The sequence below is a fragment of the Puma concolor genome, chromosome D1, assembly GCF_028749965.1.
Source record: "Puma concolor isolate L17-30 chromosome D1, mPumCon1.1.hap2, whole genome shotgun sequence".
Classification (NCBI taxonomy): domain Eukaryota; kingdom Metazoa; phylum Chordata; class Mammalia; order Carnivora; family Felidae; genus Puma; species Puma concolor.
The window spans coordinates 61,712,687-61,732,286 of NC_141676.1; the positions used below are offsets into that span (position 1 = coordinate 61,712,687).

General features: G+C 36.0%; 1 protein-coding gene across 4 annotated transcripts in view; it reads right to left on the reverse strand.

Annotated features, from left to right (window-relative positions):
* The window catches only part of RSF1 (remodeling and spacing factor 1), a 158,067-nt gene that overhangs the window by 78,711 nt on the left and 59,756 nt on the right, over window positions 1-19,600 (reverse strand). The window lies entirely within an intron of this gene.

Sequence of the window (19,600 nt, forward strand, 5' to 3'; positions counted from 1 at the left end):
AGACCCACTAAAGCCTGTTTTGTAACAGTTCACACAAAAGGAGATGAAGCTTGAGCTAAGCTACTTAAGAGAGGTAGATTCGGGTTGTTAGTGCATGTATCTTAGAAAAGCAGTAAATTTCATGTTTAATATGTGTTTTTACTATTTATAATATAACTCACATAATTTCATTTGAGGTGGGTATCCTGTAAAACTACAAGATTTTTGAAAGCAAATACAGGTCTGATTCTTCTATTTTCGATAGTACCTATTAGGTAGAGGAGCTTGTGATAGTGGACACTCAATAAGTATTTACTGTCAATGTTCTTTGCTATAACTATTGAGAATTAGCTGTTATTATGGGATATTTGGGAATACTGCCTACAAGAATGTATTAAGAGTTGTATAGGATGGATGTTTAATTCCTTAAAATATATAAGAAATATTTCAATGGCAAGATTTCTCAAGCAACCTGGTTTCAAAAATCAAAAGAAAACCAAAACCCCAACAGAAAAAGCACAGGCATATAGTAATTATTTAGTTCATTTCACATTTTATCAGCAATGTACTCTGTCCCAGACAATGTGCTTAACACCAGGATAAATAAGATACTACAACTCCTGCTAAAGGAGCTCAGGATTGGACAGGCAGCTGGAATCTCAGTTAACTTATAAATTGGGTGCATTCACACATGGCAAACAGTTGAAAGGGTACTCTTAAAAGTAGCCTATTCTGAAGTCTTGGTCAAGGAAACGGTACACTGAAAATATGTGAAATAAATCTAGCAGGAAAAATAAAATCTCTATCATAGCTATTTTATATTCATGGGTAAGAATAACCATATACCTAAAATGTAATTAAACTGGAAAAAGTGTGATTGTTAAGTGCCTCTTTCCAAGTAATCTGCTTTACACCAGAAATCTAGATAAAAAGGGAAATGAGGCTTTAGTGTCATATTGGTTGAGATTCAAATCCTGGCTCTCCATATCTGCAGTCAGATTTTGTTGAGTCAATTAACTCTTTGAATTTCAGTATCTTCACCTATAAAATGGAGGTGTTGCTGCTAGAAAAAGAGGTAAGGAAGATGCCATCAGATACTCACTGTGCTACAGCTTCCTTATATAAATTCAAACCTAACAATGGTTCTAGTGAATGACCACAAGAACCAACTGGAACAAAAGGAGAAACAGAAGGAACTAAGAGCTGGTAGAAAGGAGATCAGCACTGGGGTGCCTGGGTGGCTTGATGGGTTGAGCATCTGACTTTCCCTCTACCCCCTCTCCTGCTCACATGGGCTCTCTCTGAAATAAAAAAATAGTAATAAATAAAAATTTAAAAAAATAGATCAGTGTTCTTCCAATGGTACATAAACATTGTTTCATGACGTTTCTGTTTCATATATATGTATATATATGTGTATATATATATACGTATATATATGTGTATATATATACATATATATGAATATATGTATGTGAATATACATATATATGAATGTCTAAGATTTAAGTAAAATTATTGATGTTTGACATGTTTTAATTTCTTACTTCTACTTTCTGGGTAATTAACCTCATTTAAAACGGAGTCAGGAGGCCAGAAGGGGAAGCCCTCATGTCCTACCACTAGTCATTTGAGGATGGAACATGTACTATTTTACGACCCCAGCAGGAAGAAAGGTTTTCCTCTTGCCAGCAAACAGCCTAGCCCATGAGAGACTGTCACAACTCAGCCAATGAACTACAAATTCTCAGTTTAGGATTCCCAAAAGTTTGTAATAGTCCCTCCCAACACCTCCTTCCCTCTTTATAAGGAGGTCCTCTCCTTTGTTGCCTGGACTTACCCAGTTTGCTTGTCCTTAACTGCAATTCTCTGCTATTCCCTAACAAACACATTTTTGCTGGTAAAATAACTGACAGTTTTATTTTTTTAAGGTTAATAAACCTTCTACCATACTGAATGGCTTTTTTATGCATGCTTCTGTATCCAACATGACAGTATTCATGAATATGCTGAAGCTAAGGTTACTGCTAGATCTAAAGAAAATTCCCTGACGGCTGCACTCTAAAATTTTAGTTTGGAGAGTTTTTATATAAATTATATATTGAATAGAATACAATTTAAAAATAAAATTTGCCATTTTAACCATTAAGTGTACAATTCAGTGGCATTAATTACATTCACAATGTTGTATAACCATTACCATTTTTTACTTCCAAAACTTCATCACCCAAACAGAAACTCTTTAACCCAAAGCAGTAACTCCCCACTCTCCTCCCACCCTGCAGCACTTGGTAACATATATACTTTCTGTCTCTATGAATTTCCCTGCTCTACATAGTTCATGTAAGTAGAACCATCCAATATTTGTCCTTTTTTGCCTGGCTTCTTTCACGTAACCTTGTATTTTCAAGGTTTATACATATTGTAGCAAGTATAAGAAAACCATTCCTTTTTAGGAATGAAAGATATTCCACTGTATGAATACACTACATTTTGTTTAGGCATTTATCTGTTGAATGATAATTGGGTAGTTTCAATCTTTTGGCTATTAGGAGTTATTCTACAATAAACATTGGCATACAAGTATCTGAGTCTCTGTTTTCAATTCTTTTGAGTATATAGCTAGGAGTGGAATTGCTGGGTCATACAGCAATTCTATGTTTACCTTTTTGAGGACTGCTGAACTGTTTTCCACAGCAGCTGCCCCATTTTGCATTCCCATCAGGAGCATATAAAGGATTCAATATCTCCACAACGTCACCAACATTTATTTTCCTTTTTTAAAAAAATAGCCATTCTATTAGGTATAAAGTGACAACTCACTGTAGTTTTGATTTGCATTTCCCAAACAAAGACTAAGGCTGTTTGAATACTTTTTCACGTGCTAATTTATTAATCTTGGTGTATCTTTGGATAAATGTCTATTCAAATATTTTACTCACTTTTAAATTGAGTTATCTTTTTGTTGTTGAATTTTGGAAGTTTCTTACGTAGTCTGGATGTTAAATTCTAATGTTATATAATTTGCAAATATTTGCCCCCATTCTGTACGTTGTCTTTGCACTTCATCATGTCCTTTGACGCATAAGTTCTTAATTTTGATGGAGTCCAATTCATCTTTCTCTTGTTCACATGATTTTGGTTTCATATCTAAAAATCTATGCCAAATCTAAGGTCATGAAGATTTATCCCTGTGTTTTATTCTAAGAGGTTAGATTCTAAGAGGTTTTATTCTAAGAGCTTCACCTCTTTTATTTAGTTTGTTGATACAATTTAATTTTTGCATATGGTATGAGGTAGGTATCTTGCATTCTGCCAGTCAATTTAAAAAAAAAAATACATATATCATCCTATAGGTGACCAAGAAATTTTTAAAATACTACATAAACCTTATATACTCCATCCTCTCATTTTCAGCTTAGACAAGAATAAGGACAACTATACATCAGGAACAAGAACAATTTTCAATGGTAGTAATATTTTATACTTAGGAAGCTTTAAGAGATTTTATTTTTACTTCCTAGGTTTATCTGCTGAACTAGAGCAATGGGAAATAACTCTAAATTATCATCTTTAAATAATTAATTTGAAAACACATTGATATTCAAGTTATAGGAATGTTTACTAAGTAAATACCTGTGCCAGGAAGCAGCAGTACCTCTGGGTATATAACTGATAGGACATGAGCAGTACAAGTGTTCACACTTGAAAAAAAATATCTGGAGAAGGGAAGCAGGCTCCTGAAGTCTACTCAAGGGCAGAGTTGCCAAAACGGGTTTCCCAGTCATAATTAAGGTAATCCAGATTGTTTCTGTACTGAAAGGCCTTCAGGTATATTACTATCACAAAACATTCATTGGACCACCTGAAGTCACACTGGAGTTCAGCAGAAAACTAAAGAAAATAAAACCCAATACTTCTATATCCACAAGTAGATAATTTGGCCCAAGTTGCTGTTAATTTCCAAAAGGATGTCAGCTACAGGAAAGGAAAAAGGTCCCTAAAATGACTATGTTGTTTCTCTAATTTATTCTTATTATTCTTATTATTATTTAAAAAACATTTACCAGTTTCCAACTATTTGAAAAGGCACTAGTGAGAATATTCACATTTACTTGCATGAGAAAACAGAAGGTTCAAAGAATTAAGTAACTTAACTGAACGTACACATGTAATAATTAGCAGAGTTCTTATTTTCCCCTATTAGATATCCAACTCTTTCTACATCACATGCAACTCAAGTTATGAGCATAAACTACGGCTGCTCACACCTTACCACAGAGTAAATGGTACTCTTTAAGTAACATTTTACAAAGTTAGAAGTATGTGAAAATACTTTCCAATACGTAAAATGCTTTCCATTAGGTATTCAGGCTGTGGCATGAGACAAACTTGTGTTCAATCCTTGCTTCAGCATCTGTCTACATGACCTTGGAAGTAGTTTATAATTTACCAGGATCTCAGGTGTGTTTTGAATGAAATGATAATGTATGTAAAACAGCATAAGACCCAGTATATAGTAAGTTCTAAGTTTGGGAGAAATTGAAACATTCATAAATTGCTGGTAGGAAGGTAAAATGGTACAGCAGCAATAAAAAAGTCTGGTATTTCCTCAAAAAACTAAACATAAAATTACCATATGACCCAGCAATTACACTCTTAGGTATACACAGAGGAGAAATGAAAATACAGGGTTATACAAAAACTTGTAAGTTACTTAATGTGCACAGAATTATTCTGAATAGCCAAAAAGGGAAAAAATTCCAAATGATCATTAACTGATGATGGATAAATAAAATGTGGTATTATCCATACAACGGTATACTATTTGGCAATAAAGATATTAAAATACTGATGCAAGCTCCAATATGGGTAAACCCTGAAATCATTATGCTAAATGAAAGAAGTCAAATACAAAACACCACATATTTTTATGATTCTCATTTATAAGAAATGTCCAGAATAGGCAAATCCATAGAGAGAGAAGTACATTAGTGGTTATGAGAGGACTGGGGGGGGGGGGGGGGGGGGTTGTGACTGGGACCGTTGTTTATTTTGGGGGTAATGGAAAAGTTCTGGAACTACACAGTGATTGTAGCTGCACAATATACTAAAAACCAAGGAATATACTTTATTTTTTAATATTTACTTATTTTTGAGAGAAAGAGATAGACAGAGTGCAAGTGGGGAAGGGGCAGAGGAGACACAGAAACTGAAGCAGGCTCCAGGCTCTGAGCTGTCAGCACAAAGCTCAAACTCAGGAGCTGCGAGATCATGACCTGAGCCAAAGTCGGGCGCTTAACCAACTGAGCCACCCAGGCGCCCCAGCAAGGAATATATTTTAATATGGTAAATTTTATGTTACAAGAATTGTACCTCAATAAAAAAGAAAACACCAATTAACATATTAACAAGACAAATAAAAACTAAAGATAACAACCTTAGTTTTGAAAAACAAATATAACAGTAGAGAAATATATAATGCTTGTCAAAATATGACCAAATTAACACATGACAGATGACTTGCTAACAACAGACAACAATCATCCCAAGGAGTGAAAACAATGGGTCTTTCTGACATAGCCATTTAGATTAAGGCCATCTACTGCCAAGTTTATTCACTTTCAAAAGATTTCTAAACCTGTTATTTGAGACCAAGGGACAGAGATACCCTTTATCTTCCCTTTACTTTTGAGGGATAAATGAATGAGGTAACTTTATGATGAGGGGGGAAATACCCCAAAAGAGACACATTAGGTTCTTTTCTACTCCGTGTCAATATCCCTCAAGTATTAAGCCCCAGAAAAAAACTCTTTGCTTATTCTCAAAAACATCATTTATTTTTATATTTTAACATTTCATAAAATCAAGAGCCTTTCAAGATCAATGATTACATTCAACATAATAGTACCTCTTTTTTCTTTCAAAACTCGTCTCTAAATCATTAGTGCGGCATGCACTGAAGAAATCACAGAATCAAAGAAAAACAGCAATAATAAATTAACACTGTCTCCTAGAAACTACTCTGCAGCTAAAGCAAATCAACTGTGATTTCACTTAAAGGATAATTTATTAAAACTTGGCTTTCCCATTATTGTTATATGGTGGTCTTTGGGCAGGAGGCAGAGCTGTAGGAGAGCCAAAGCACAGGCACTGAATTTGCTGAAGGAAGATACCTGTTTATTAACATGTTTTTTTTTTAATTTTTTTTAACGTTTATTTATTTTTGAGACAGAGAGAGACAGAGCATGAACGGGGGAGGGTCAGAGAGAGAGAGACACAGAATCTGAAACAGGCTCCAGGCTCTGAGCTGTCAGCACAGAGCCCGACGCGGAGCTCGAACTCATGGACTGCGAGATCATGACCTGAGCCGAAGTCGGCCGCTTAACCGACTGAGCCACCCAGGCGCCCCTAACATGTTTTGACATTCATTATCCACGGCTGAGGGGTGTAAAATTGCTCATGTGGTATCTAAAGTCAATAACAAGCAAAGGAAATAGGAGTTTCACGGAGACTTCACTTGCAGAGAAATTTCTTTGTGACTCACCCAGCAAAAAAGGAATGTGAAGCTCAATAAGGCCAAGGTCTATCCAACTAAGCAAGGACTTAACAGATCCTAGCAGAACTGGTAGTTTCAATTTCCATTCACTGGAATTATTTTTAGGAGGGGTAATTCCACCTTAAATTTCCACCAGCTAGATTTTCGAGTTCCTTTACACTCTGGATGATCCTGGAGAATATATGTCAGCAAGCATAGCACATGGAAATACAATGAATGGTCTCGGTTGCCCCGTTGCTAGACACCTCTCTCTTTCTCTATCAGTTACCAAGACTTACTGATTCCACCTTCCAAACAGCTCTCACATCCACTCTCTTCTTTCCATCCTTACTGCCAAAACCTTAACTCAGGCCTCTTCATTGCTCGGTTGGATTATCACCATAACTTCTTTCCACATGATCCCTGGGCTTCCACTCACTTCTCTAGGTATTGCAGTGAAGCTAAGCTACGGTAAGTTCTGAACAAATTTCTGCTCATTCTACAGGTCTTAGTTCAACTGTTTGAGGGAGATACTAAAAAGAGATGACAAACAGATGCCAATGCCGAGTGATTTGTGATAGCAGTATACTCTGCTTAGACTAGGCTTAGCAGAAAAAACTTAGATTGGTAACATCAGCTATGAGCCACAGAACCTGGCAGGTGCCAGATATTCGCTCTGGATTTATATAGAATTTTACATTAATTATATTCTACTGACTTCAAAAGGAAAAGAAGCAGGTTTCCATTATAGATTATGCACAATGACGCCACTAAGAGAAATATAAAAAGGTAAAAACAGGTAAGGTAAAAGTTCCATCAGAAAACTTCCTAATGTAGCTAAGGAATACAACTAAGAAGTAAATACCGAGTTAAGCTTATGAGCAGCCAACCGAAAGAAAACTGAAACTGTCTAAGTGATCAATTCATCTAAAACTGATGCATAAAAGATGAAAAAAGCACTCAAGATGCTTACAATCTACATAAAAGACAAACAGGAGGGGCAATATTAGTGGTATTTTGAAGCACTAGATTCATAAAGTCCTGGGTTTGAATGCTGGCTCTGTCATTTCTAGCAATGTGAGACTGAACAAGGTATTTCACTTCTCAAAATCAATTTCCTTTTGCATAAAAGAAAGTATTTCAAAGGTGAGCTATGTAAGGTTAAGTATTAAACACAGTGCCTGGTACATAATACCAGTACATTCAAGGTAAAAACTGTATGACAGTTTCTATAATAGACTTACATATAAATCTGTGAAAGAACATCTTCCCGGGAGAAGATCTTAAAGAGAAAGTAATATTTGAGCTGAGATTAAAAGGGTAAATTAAGCTTGCCAGGAAAACAAGTTAGTAGGAAGGTATTTCAGGAAGAAAATACAATATATGCAAAAATTCTGAGGAATGAAAAAGACAGCATGTTCTGTGAACGGCACAGAATATGAGTAGGGTACACAGGAGAGAATGTCATTAGATATGGTGAAGAGAAGTGGCTAAACCATTAAGAGCACTGAATACTATTACAGAGTTCAGATTTTTGAGTGAATCTGAAGCACCAAAAAATTCTGAAAGTGAATAGTCACATTTACATTTTTTTTTTTTTTAACATTTATTTATTTTTGAGAGAGAGAGAAAGAGTGACCAGGGGAAGGGCAGGGAGAGAGGGAGACAGAGAATCCCAAGCAGGCTCCGCACAGTCAGCTCAGAGCCCGACTCAGGGCTCAAATTCATGAACAGCTGCGAGTATGACCTGAGCCTGAGCCAGAATCAAGAGTCACTGGAAGCTTAACTGACTGAGGCACCCAGGCATCCCTATAATACTCACTTTTAAACCTTTGTGTTGGGGCGCCTGGGTGGCGCAGTCGGTTAAGCGTCCGACTTCAGCCAGGTCATGGTCTCGCAGTCCGTGAGTTCGAGCCCCGCGTCAGGCTCTGGGCTGATGGCTCAGAGCCTGGAGCCTGTTTCCGATTCTGTGTCTCCCTGTCTCTCTGCCCCTCCCCCGTTCATGCTCTGTCTCTCTCTGTCCCAAAAATAAATAAACGTTGAAAAAAAAAAAAATTTAAACCTTTGTGTTTAGGGGCATCTCGGTGGCTCAGTCGGTTAAGTGTCTGCCTTTAGCTTGGGTCATGATCTCACACTTCTTGAGTTCAGGTCCCACATCGAGCTCTCTGCTATCTGCACACAGCCCACTTCAGGATCCTCTGTCCCCTTGTCTCTCTGCCCCTCCCCCGTGCACGCGCGCGCGCGCTCTCTCTCTCTCTCTCTCAAAAATAAATAAAAACTTAAAAAAAATTTTTTTAAATAAATAAACAAACCTTTTTGTTTAAAAGGTCACTCTTGTAGCACTGAGAATAAAGTAATAGAAAGGTACAGGACTAAAAGCTGGGACGCCAATTAGAAGGTGAAGTTTCAGGCAAGAAATGATAACGTCCTGAATTAGGCCATGGGAATAAGGATGAATAGAAAACAAATCTGAGAAATAAAAAGGAGAAAAAAACAAAAGAACTTGGCTACTGTTTGGGTGTGGGGAAGGAAGGTTTTGGGACAAGGCCAGAACCATGGCTTGGGCTCAGAATGTTGGTGGTAACATGAACACATCATGGATTCAGTATATACAAGAGGTATGAGGATGGAAGAGAATGAATCTGACTTCAGACATGTTGGGTTTGATTTGTTTGTCTGACACCAGTTCAACAGGCAGTCAGCTGGATATAAACGGAGATGTCCATAATCTGGTATAAAGCTTAAGCTAGAGCTAGAGCTATGGGAATGAGTATATATAAAATTTTTTCTAGTGATAAACTGTGAAGGAAACTTACTGATGAGACATCACTCCAATATATTCATTCAGTCATTCAGTGTGCTTGGAGCTAGGTAAATGGCAGTCAAAAAGATGGATAGAGTTCTTTATGTGCTTATGAACCAGCAGACAACTGATAAAAGAAATAATAAAAAACAGACAAAAGTAGTTCTGCAGTAGGTACAGATGTATTTCTTGCTCATTCAGGTCCTTTTTACCTACCCAGCTGCTAAATACCATGTAACTTTCTGGTATTCTAATTTCATAAAGGATAGATCTAAGAGAAATAAATGGTTGATGTGCCTTCCAGACTAGATATGACACTTGTTCTGCGAAGGGCCAATGGTAAATATTTTAGGCTTTGCAGACCATACATTCTTTATTAAATGAATTACTCAATCTAGCACTGTAGCATGACAGCAGTCACAGATATATGTAAACGAACAGATGCGGCCATGTTGCAGTACAACTTTATTCACAGAACCATGCAGCGAGCTGTAGTTTGCCAGCTCCTCCCCTGGACTATCAACAGCCCTCTTAATGATGCAGACAGAAGAATGGCTAAAGAAAAAATCCCTAACACTGCTTTTGGCCACAGGAGAATTTGTACTTAGATTTTTAAATTCTATTTTCAAATCTAAGAAGAAAAGCTGTAGAAAAGCTACAATATAATAACTTTATATAAATACATATAATAAAACTATTATTGATTATACCCAGTGTCCATACTATATCTGGTATCATATAAAATGTCCATTCCTAGTGACTGAAGATAAAAAAGTAATTATAATGTTTCTCTTTAAAATAACTGAAAGGGGGCGCCTGGGTGGCGCAGTCGGTTGAGCGTCCGACTTCAGCCAGGTCACGATCTCGCGGTCCGTGAGTTCGAGCCCCGCGTCGGGCTCTGGGCTGATGGCTCAGAGCCTGGAGCCTGTTTCCGATTCTGTGTCTCCCTCTCTCTCTGCCCCTCCCCCATTCATGCTCTGTCTCTCTCTGTCCCAAAAATAAATAAACGTTGAAAAAAAAATAAAATAAAATAAAATAAAATAACTGAAGGATTTCTTTCTCATTGCCACGAACAGAATTTCATTGTTTTTCAGGATATAAACTCAGAGAGACCTTGCGGTTGGTAACTTGGCTTTGTGTTCATTCAAAAAATAATTATTAAACCCCTATGTGCCAAGCACTGTGCTAGGTATGATGTGTATCAAGGGTCAGCAAACGTTTTCTGAAAACAGCCAGATAACAAGTATTTAGGTTTTCTGAGCCAAGAGAATAAATCAAGGATATTACAAAGGTACTTATGTATCAACAGAGAAAACATTTCCTACAATTTTTACTGATAAAATTTAAATTAAAAAAAATTTTTTTAACATGTATTTACTTTTGAGAGACAGAGCACAAGCCAGGGGGGTGGGGGAGGCCGGCAGAGAGAGAGAGGGAGAAACCGAATCCAAAGCAGGCTCCAGGCTCTGAGCTGTCAGCACAGAGCCTGACGCAGGGCTTGAACTCAACAAACCGTGTGATCATGACCTGAGCCGAAGTCGAACACTCAACCAACTGAGCCACCCAGGTGCCCCTAAGATTATAAATATAATAGCAATATGTTATATTAAATATGACACACTATGTCATATCTCATGTTATATGCTATACATAATATAATAATAATTTAGTTCAATTTTTTTGAAATACAGGTATATTGAGAAAAATGGAATTATTTGGGGGGAGGTAGATAAAGGTGTGCTTAATTGGAATCCAAAGTACTCCCTTTCAAAAAACTGATTATAAATGTTCTTCTTATCAGTTGCATTCCTATACACCGATAATGAAGCAACAGAAAGAGAAATCAAGGGGTGCCTGGGTGGCTCAGTTGGTTGAGCGTCTGACTTCGGCTCAGGTCATGATATTGCAGTCTGTGAGTTCGAGCCCCGTGTCGGGCTCTGTGCTGACAGCTCAGACCCTGGAGCCTGCTTTGGATTCTGTGTCTCCCTCTTTCTCTGCCCCTTCCCCACTCATGCTCTGTCTCTCGCTCTCTCTCTGTCAAAAATAAATGAAAAAAAAAAAAAAAATTAAAAAAAAAAAAAGAAAGAAATCAAGGAATCGATCCCATTTACAACTGCAACAAAAACCATAAAATACCTAGGAATAAATCTAACCAAAGAGGTGAAAATCTATACACTGAAAACTATAGAAAAATTATGAAAGAAATTGAAGAAGACACACAAAAAATATTTTCCTCTTCCTTTGTAGGAAGAACAAATATTGTTAAAATGTCATTACTACCCAAAGCAATCTACACATTCAATGCAATCCCTATCAAAATAACACCAGCATTCTTCACAGAGCTAGAACAAACAATCCTAAAATTTGTATAGAACCAGAAAAGACCCCAAATAGCCAAAGCAATCTTGAAAAGGAAAACCAAAGCAGGAGGCATCACAATCCTGGACTTCAAGCTATATTACAAAGCTGTAATTATCAAGACACTATGGTATTAGCACAAAAACACATTCAGATCAATGGAACAGAATAGAGAACCCAGAAATGGACCCACAAACGTATGGCCAACTAATCTTTGACAAAGCCAGAAAGAATATCCAATGGAATAAAGACAGTCTCTTCAGCAAGTGGTGCTGGGAAAACTGGACAACGACATACAGAAAAATGAACCTGGATCACTTTCTTACACCATACAGAAAAATAAACTCAAAATGGATGAAAGACCTAAGTGTAAGACAGGAAGCTATCAAAATCCTAGAGGAGAAAGCAGGCAAAAACCTTTTTGACCTCGGCCGCAGCAACTTCTTACTCAATACGTCTCCAGAGGTAAGAAATGTCTTCCAGTGAAGAAACAGGCAAAAGACATGGACAGACACTTCTCCAAAGACATCCAGATGGCCAACCGACACATGAAAAAATGCTCAACATCACTCATCATCAGGGAAATACAAATCCAAACCACAGTGAGATACCACCTCACACTTATCAGGATGGCTAACATTAACAACTCAGGCAACAACAGATGTTGGCGAGGATGTGGAGAGAGAGGTTCTCTTTTGCACAGCTGGTGGGAATGCAAACTGGTGCAACCACTCTGGAAAACAGTATGGAGGTTCCTCAAAAAATTAAAAATAGAACTACCCTATGACCCAGCAATTGCACTACTAGGTATTTATCCAAGGGATACAGGTATGCTGTTTCAAAGGGACACATGCACCCCCATGTTTATAGCAGCACTATCAACAATAGCCAAAGTATGGACAGAGCCCAAATGTCCACTGAAAGATGAATGGATAAAGAAGATGTGTTATATACACACACACACACACACACACACACACACACACACACACACACAATGGAGTATTACTTGGCAATCAAAAAGAATGAAATGTTGCCATTTGCAACTATGTGGATGGAACTGGAGGGTATTATGCTAAGTGAAATTAGTCAGTCAGAGAAAGACAAATACCCTATGACTTCACTCATATGAGGCCTTTAAGAGACAAAACAGATGAACATAAGGGAAGGGAAGCAAAAATAATATAAAAACAGGGAGGGGAACAAAGCATAAGAGACTCATAAATATGGAGAACAAACAGATGGTTACTGGAGGGGGTCTGGGAGGGGGGTATCGGCTAAATAGGTAAGGGGCATTAAGGAATCTACTCCTGAAATCATTGTTGCACTATATGCTAACTAACTTGGATGTAAATTAAAAAAATAAATTAAATTAAAAAAATAAAATAAATGTTATTCTTTGTAAAGACACATTATTGGTTCATGAGCCTGACAAAAATAGGCAGCAAGACATAATCTGAGGACTTCTGATGTCCATAACAGTATATAAGGCATGTAGGGTCTAGCTCTCATGAATTCCGAGGAGGGACAGAGATTTTTAGAGAGGCAAATATAATTTCGTCTCCTGCAAAATGAGGATATCAATATACGAATCTACTCTGTAAGGTTTGGGTGAGAATTCACATATAAGTCAAGGTGCTTCCTCTTTCCCTTAATTATAAAGGACACTATTTAGGAGAATAACAATGTAAGACTAAAGTGGCTTTTAAGTTTTAAGCTTTAGCAGCCCACCAATAGAATACAGCTTTGATTCCCTACAATACTTAGGGAAAAGATGCCTCCATGGTGAGCATATCTTGATTTCTCTTCCTTTTTCACATAAAGTTATCTCTTTTTACCTTCAGAATTTAATAATCTACTATCCCAGGAAATACTTTTATAGTTTTTGTGGCATGGGAGCTTGTATAAACTAAATCACCATAACAGTATCTTTTATAAGCCTTAAAAATTAGGTAACAAATGTAAGCTTCAACAGTATCTTAGATATATTATCTTCAGTAATATTTTTACTCTTGAAGCCAGTATGTCAGACACTATGAGGAGTGCATTTCATAAATTATTTCACTAAGTTCTCACAATTCTGCAAGATAAATAGTAGTTTCTCAGTTCTCTAAGACTGCATTTCCTCAGTCTTACAGATGAATCAACTTGGGTTCAGATAAGTGACATAAAGTTTCCTGAGATCAACAGTAACAAGAATGGAGCCCAGATTTTCTAACACCAAAACTCTCTTTCCAGCTAACCTGATTTATTATCAGTAAGTAGATTTGTTTAATGTTTGGCATCATGTTAGGTTTAGAGTAAATAATTAAATGCACTAATATGAGAATTTAATGATTCTACTTATGGTTTTTACAGGAAAAGAGCACTTTTTTAAAAAATAAAAATGAGAGAGGCACAATACTTTTGCAAGGAAATTCTGGAAACGTCTAATCATGGTTTTCTCATATTATAAATACCTCAATGTAATAAATCTGTACTAGTTTTCTATTACTGTATAATTAAACACCATAAATTTAACATCTTAAAAAAAAAAAAACACCCATTTACTATCTCCTAGTTTCTGTGGGTCAGTCCTATACAGCCCAATTGGCTGGGTCCTCTGCTTACGGTCTCATAAAGCTGATATAAGCTCCTTTTTGGTAGCTCTGAGCAAAAACCTACTTCCAAGCTCACTCAGATTACTAGCAGAATTCATTTCCTTCTCATGCTGCCATGTAACTCTCCACCTCCTTCAAGGAAGATAAATGTGCTGAGTCCTCATGCTTTGAATATTTCTGCATTCTGCCTGCCTCTTCTGCTTTTAAAGGCTCATGTAACTTACACTGGGCCCATTTGGATAATACAGGATAATCACCCTAACTTAAGGTCAACTGATTAATAAATTTAATTACAACATAAAGTCCCTTTTGCCATGTAACATATTCATTAATGTAACACCAAAGAGTGAAGGCACAAGGGTCAAACTTTTGCCTACTACACAACTTGTATCAGCTGTTCTAACAGCCTTCTATAAAAATTACTGAGTGACCAATTCTCTATGCTTTCATGCTGAACACTTCCTACCTTATGATTTTGGTCTATGTGTATCTTTGACATTATTTTTCTAAGCATTATTGGTTAGAAGGAAAGAGATCAATGCTTTTCTATCAGTCATTGTCTTTACCAAACACTGAAAAAATGAGAAAAGTTTACATATATTTGCATAGCCCCAAACTACTTTATTCCTGATATCACTCTGCACTTAAAGCATTTACATTCTGCCTGACATTATATTTATCTATGTACCTACTTTGCTTTTCTTCCTTTACTGAACTCCAGACTCAGGAACATCATGTCTCAAACATCCCGTGCAGTGCCCTACTGAGTCCCTTATGGAGCAGGCATCACAAAATCTTTACTGAACAGATAGATGAAATAGGCTAGTGTTAGCAGCTGTGGGTTCTTAGCTAACAACATTTATGATTATATTGTGTTTAAATGAATTATTTTAAGGCATCTTCCAGCTTTTCTATTAGATTATTCTGCTCCATCTGTTAGTCAGTCATGCAGTGTTTAAGGGATCAGAGAGAAGAGTGAGCAAAAGAGAGTAAGAAAGCCCAGGGGAGGTAGAAAAAAAAAAAAAAAACAAGCAAAGCTGAGAGAGATTTAAAAAGATTCAACTCTGTGAAAGAATGATAAAGGTTTAGTAAACAAGAACTGAAGAATGTCTACTGGATTTTACAACATGGCAAGGCTTCTTTTGACAAGGCTAGTTTTTTTTTTTAGTGGAATAGTGGGGACAGAAACCTACTGGGGAAGATTCAGTAGGAAGTAAAAAAGTGAACACAGCATAAGTGGGCAATTATGGAAAAACTTGATTATAATAAAGTAAAATTATGTTTTTAGTAGGTGTTCCTATTTTCAAACAAAACGTTAGTCAAAAGTTTTCAAATGGACCTTCCCTAAGTTTTAATAGATTTCAAAGAACAATATGGAGGTAGATGTTATTATCACCACAACAATCATGATGGAGTGGAATTTCACATTATGTTAAAATCTAAGTTATCCCCTGAATTGGAATAGTAAGGGGAAAATTATAGCAGAGTTTTTCCTTCTAACATTATTTATTTTGAAGATACCAAAAACTAGACAATAACATGAGTAAATAGAGTTGTTTTTCCTACTAAGGGAATCTAACCATACATTCAAAATAAAATAAATATTTTATTTGCAAATTACCCATGAAACTGATAATTGGCATTTCCATAAATTGTGCTTTTCAAAGTGCTTTCACAACTATCATTAGTATCTGATGATTCCTCAAATTGGGATTTGGGGCTTTCTTTTTTCTCAATATTCTTTTATGTTCTAATTGGAAATTAGTCACAAAAATACAAAATTAATTTACCCAGGATCAAAAACTTAATTAACAGGAAAGCTAAAACTCTTGATTCTAAATCCAACACTTTTCAGCCTCGGTCATGAAGTTGCCATAATTAGAGTCCACAAGAATTTACAAAAACATATTATAATATAATCAAAGCTTTAATGACCCCAGCAAACTTCATGCAAATGGTAATATCTAATGTGCTTGCATCACTTAAGAGTCTATGAATCAACATTACCAACAAATTAAGAGAGATCTAGAACCCAAGGAAAGACAGTTTGTAAGGATGATTCCTCATTTCACTAAATAAATGTACTCCTGGAAAGTTACATGTGAATGCAATTTTAATAAATTCTTATGTTGAAGGAATGACATAATTTATGACAACAGCAGTTTTCAACTCCCTTTCCATTTTTATTAGCATAATCACTTCCAAGAAAATATTTCACAGGATGTTATAAAATGAACTATGTCCACTCAAAATTCCTATGTTGAAGCCCTAACCCCAAATGTGTCTGTCTGCACCTGGAGATAAGGCCTTTAAGGAGATAATTAAGATAAAATGAGGTTATAAGAGTGGGCTCTGTAAGACTGGTGTCTTTGAGACCAGAGGCCCCAAGCCCCCTCCCCGCAGGAAACACACAGAGGAAAGGGCAGTGAGGGCATGGTGATGACAAGGACTTGCATAGAGTAGAAAAAAAATGCTCATCAAATTTGCCAACACCTTGATTTTGGAATTCTAGCTAAAGAACTGTGAGAAAATACATTTCCATTGTTTAGGCCATATAGGCTGTGGTATTTTGTTATGGTAGTCCCAGCAGACTAGTACATGGGTTCAGAAACATTTCTGGGGAAACTTTAGGGCTTCATGAAAAACAATTTGAAAACTGCTGTGCTAAAGAAATTTCTTATACTGCAAATAATCACAATCTAATTAATGTTTTATGTGCATTGAACACATAACTCTCAAAGTAAATTAAGGTTAAAAGCATCTGCATATTTATTCCATAATCATAAAGCATGACTTATTTATACACTGAAACCAAATTTTAAATGTCAAATCATTGCAACTATGATATAAATCCAAGTCAACAAATATATATCAATGGTTAAAATAGATTAGTGTAATGGATGATTAGTAAGGCACAGATGTTTGTCCTATGTTCTACAAAGCTAATTGCTTAGGGTTGCAAAGTAAAACTAATTGGCTTTTAGGCAACATGTAAAAAAGTGCTTTACAAATTAAGAGACCATCTACATGTTCACTTTTATAATTAACATTTGGAATATTTACCAAAACATAATGATAAAATGGGGACAGATTTTAAATTTCATGAAAAGTTCTACCCAACTGAAGTTATTAGCCAATATATGAAAGGATCTAATGAACCAGAAAAGCATTAATTCTGAATGGTAGGAATATGGATGTTACAATATTCTTGGTTTTTACCTATGTACTTTACATTTTTAATACTAAAAATAAAAAGAGGCTGTGGGAAACCTTTTTCTCAACCTCATTCCTTAGAAATACCACAAGATCCTCCAAATTGAGGAAATCCCAGAGCTGTGTCTGATTCTCAAGTGATTACAACTTAGTCCAAGGAGGCACGTGAAACATAATTATAAGCAGTGTAGTATCACTAAGGTGATACTTTTCTAACCTAGACCTTGGGGCCACCTAAATTAGGATCAATAAGACTCCTTAGAACAAATATTTTAAAACTCTGCTGGGATCAAATAAAGCTGAAACTATCTATGAAATTACTCTTAGGAGAATCTAAAATAATAGGCACTGAAAACTGATATCTGATAAAAAGTGTGCAATTTTTAACATGTTTGAACAGCTACCATTAGTATTCAATGGCATAACACGGAAAAATATGCATACCTCTCTAACTTTACACTGTGCATCTTAGCACATGTATGAGTGGAATGACAGCAAAAAGGGCACATACAAGAAGCTAACTGGACTATTGCAATATAAACAGTATATGCTATTTCACATACTCTAGCCAGCTACTATATGGCCCACGAAGAAATGATTTATGGAGGATAACTACAAAACTAAGGAAACATTGACTATCAGGCACACTAAGTGAGACCGGGAGACAGACATACACATACAGGACTTTCTGTAAATATTCATTCATTCATCCATTTACTGACTCAATAAATACTGAGCAACAGCTCATATATTTAAAATGTAATAAATAATGATAAAAATCCTTGCCCTCAAAGAGCTTTGAATCCTCTGGAGAAGAGAGACTTAAAAAGTAAAACTGATGATTTTACAGAGCGATAACTACTAGGAAAGAAATAAAGCATGGATATATATTAAGACAGCAGAACACTCAAGGGCAAGGCCTACTTTAAACAGTCATATACAAAGGACCAAAGAGGCAGAAATAGCATGACCATTATATAACGAAAAACAGTTCCAGGGAGCCTGGGTGACTCAGTTAAGCATCTGACTTAGGAATTCTCTCTCCTTCTCTCTCTGCCTGTCCCACTAGTGTGCACTCTCAAAAAAATAAATAAACAAACTTAAAAGAAAAAAAGTTCCGTATGGTAGACTAGAATACATACTGATGAGGTTAAAAGAGAATAGTAAGAAAAGAACCCAAAGGAGAAAGCAGGGGTCATCAGATGAACAACTCTGTTGCCATTAAGAAATTTATTTTCTATTCAGAAGACAACAAGGACTCCTACATTAAGGAATTAAACCAAAGGAGAAAGATAACTCTGATTTTCACTTTATCATTGCAATTGGGATAACTGGACTAGACACAGGGAAACCAGTCTGGATAGTCCTACAGAAATCCAAGTGAGAGACAATGGCCTCAACTAGGGTAGAGACCGTAAGGGTTGCGTGGACTGAACTGAGAGAGATTAAAAAGCATAAGTCAATCAGGGTTTGGTAATTTAATAAATGTGAAGGACAAAAAAAAAAAAAAAAGTCCAGAAAAATTATCAGGTATGTTTTAACGAATGAAATGACAGTGGCACCATTTACAAGCCAAGGAACAATAAATACTAGGTTACAAAAAACCAAAGTTAACCCTTGAACAGTGCAGGCATTAGAGGTGCCAATCCTGTACACAGTTAAAACTCTGCATATAACTTTTGACTCCCCCAAATCTTAAATAGCCGACTACTGACCAGAAGCTTTACCTATAACATGTAAAATCGATTAACACATATTGATATCACACATGTTTATATTACACATAAATCATATAATTATGTAATTTAAATTATATTATATATGTATATATAATCTATTATATATTATGTATAATATATTTAAAACTTTATATTTATATTACATATGTATATTGCACATAATATATACTATTACAAATAATATATATTATTACATATATTATATATTACATATATTACAATGTTATTACATATATTTATATGGTGTTATATACCATATTCTTTTGTTTTTTAAGTTAATTCATTTTCAGAGAAATAGCAAGCAGGGCAGGAGCACAGAGAGAGAGAGAATCCCAAGCAGGCTCCGTGCTGCCAGTGCAAAGCCTGACTT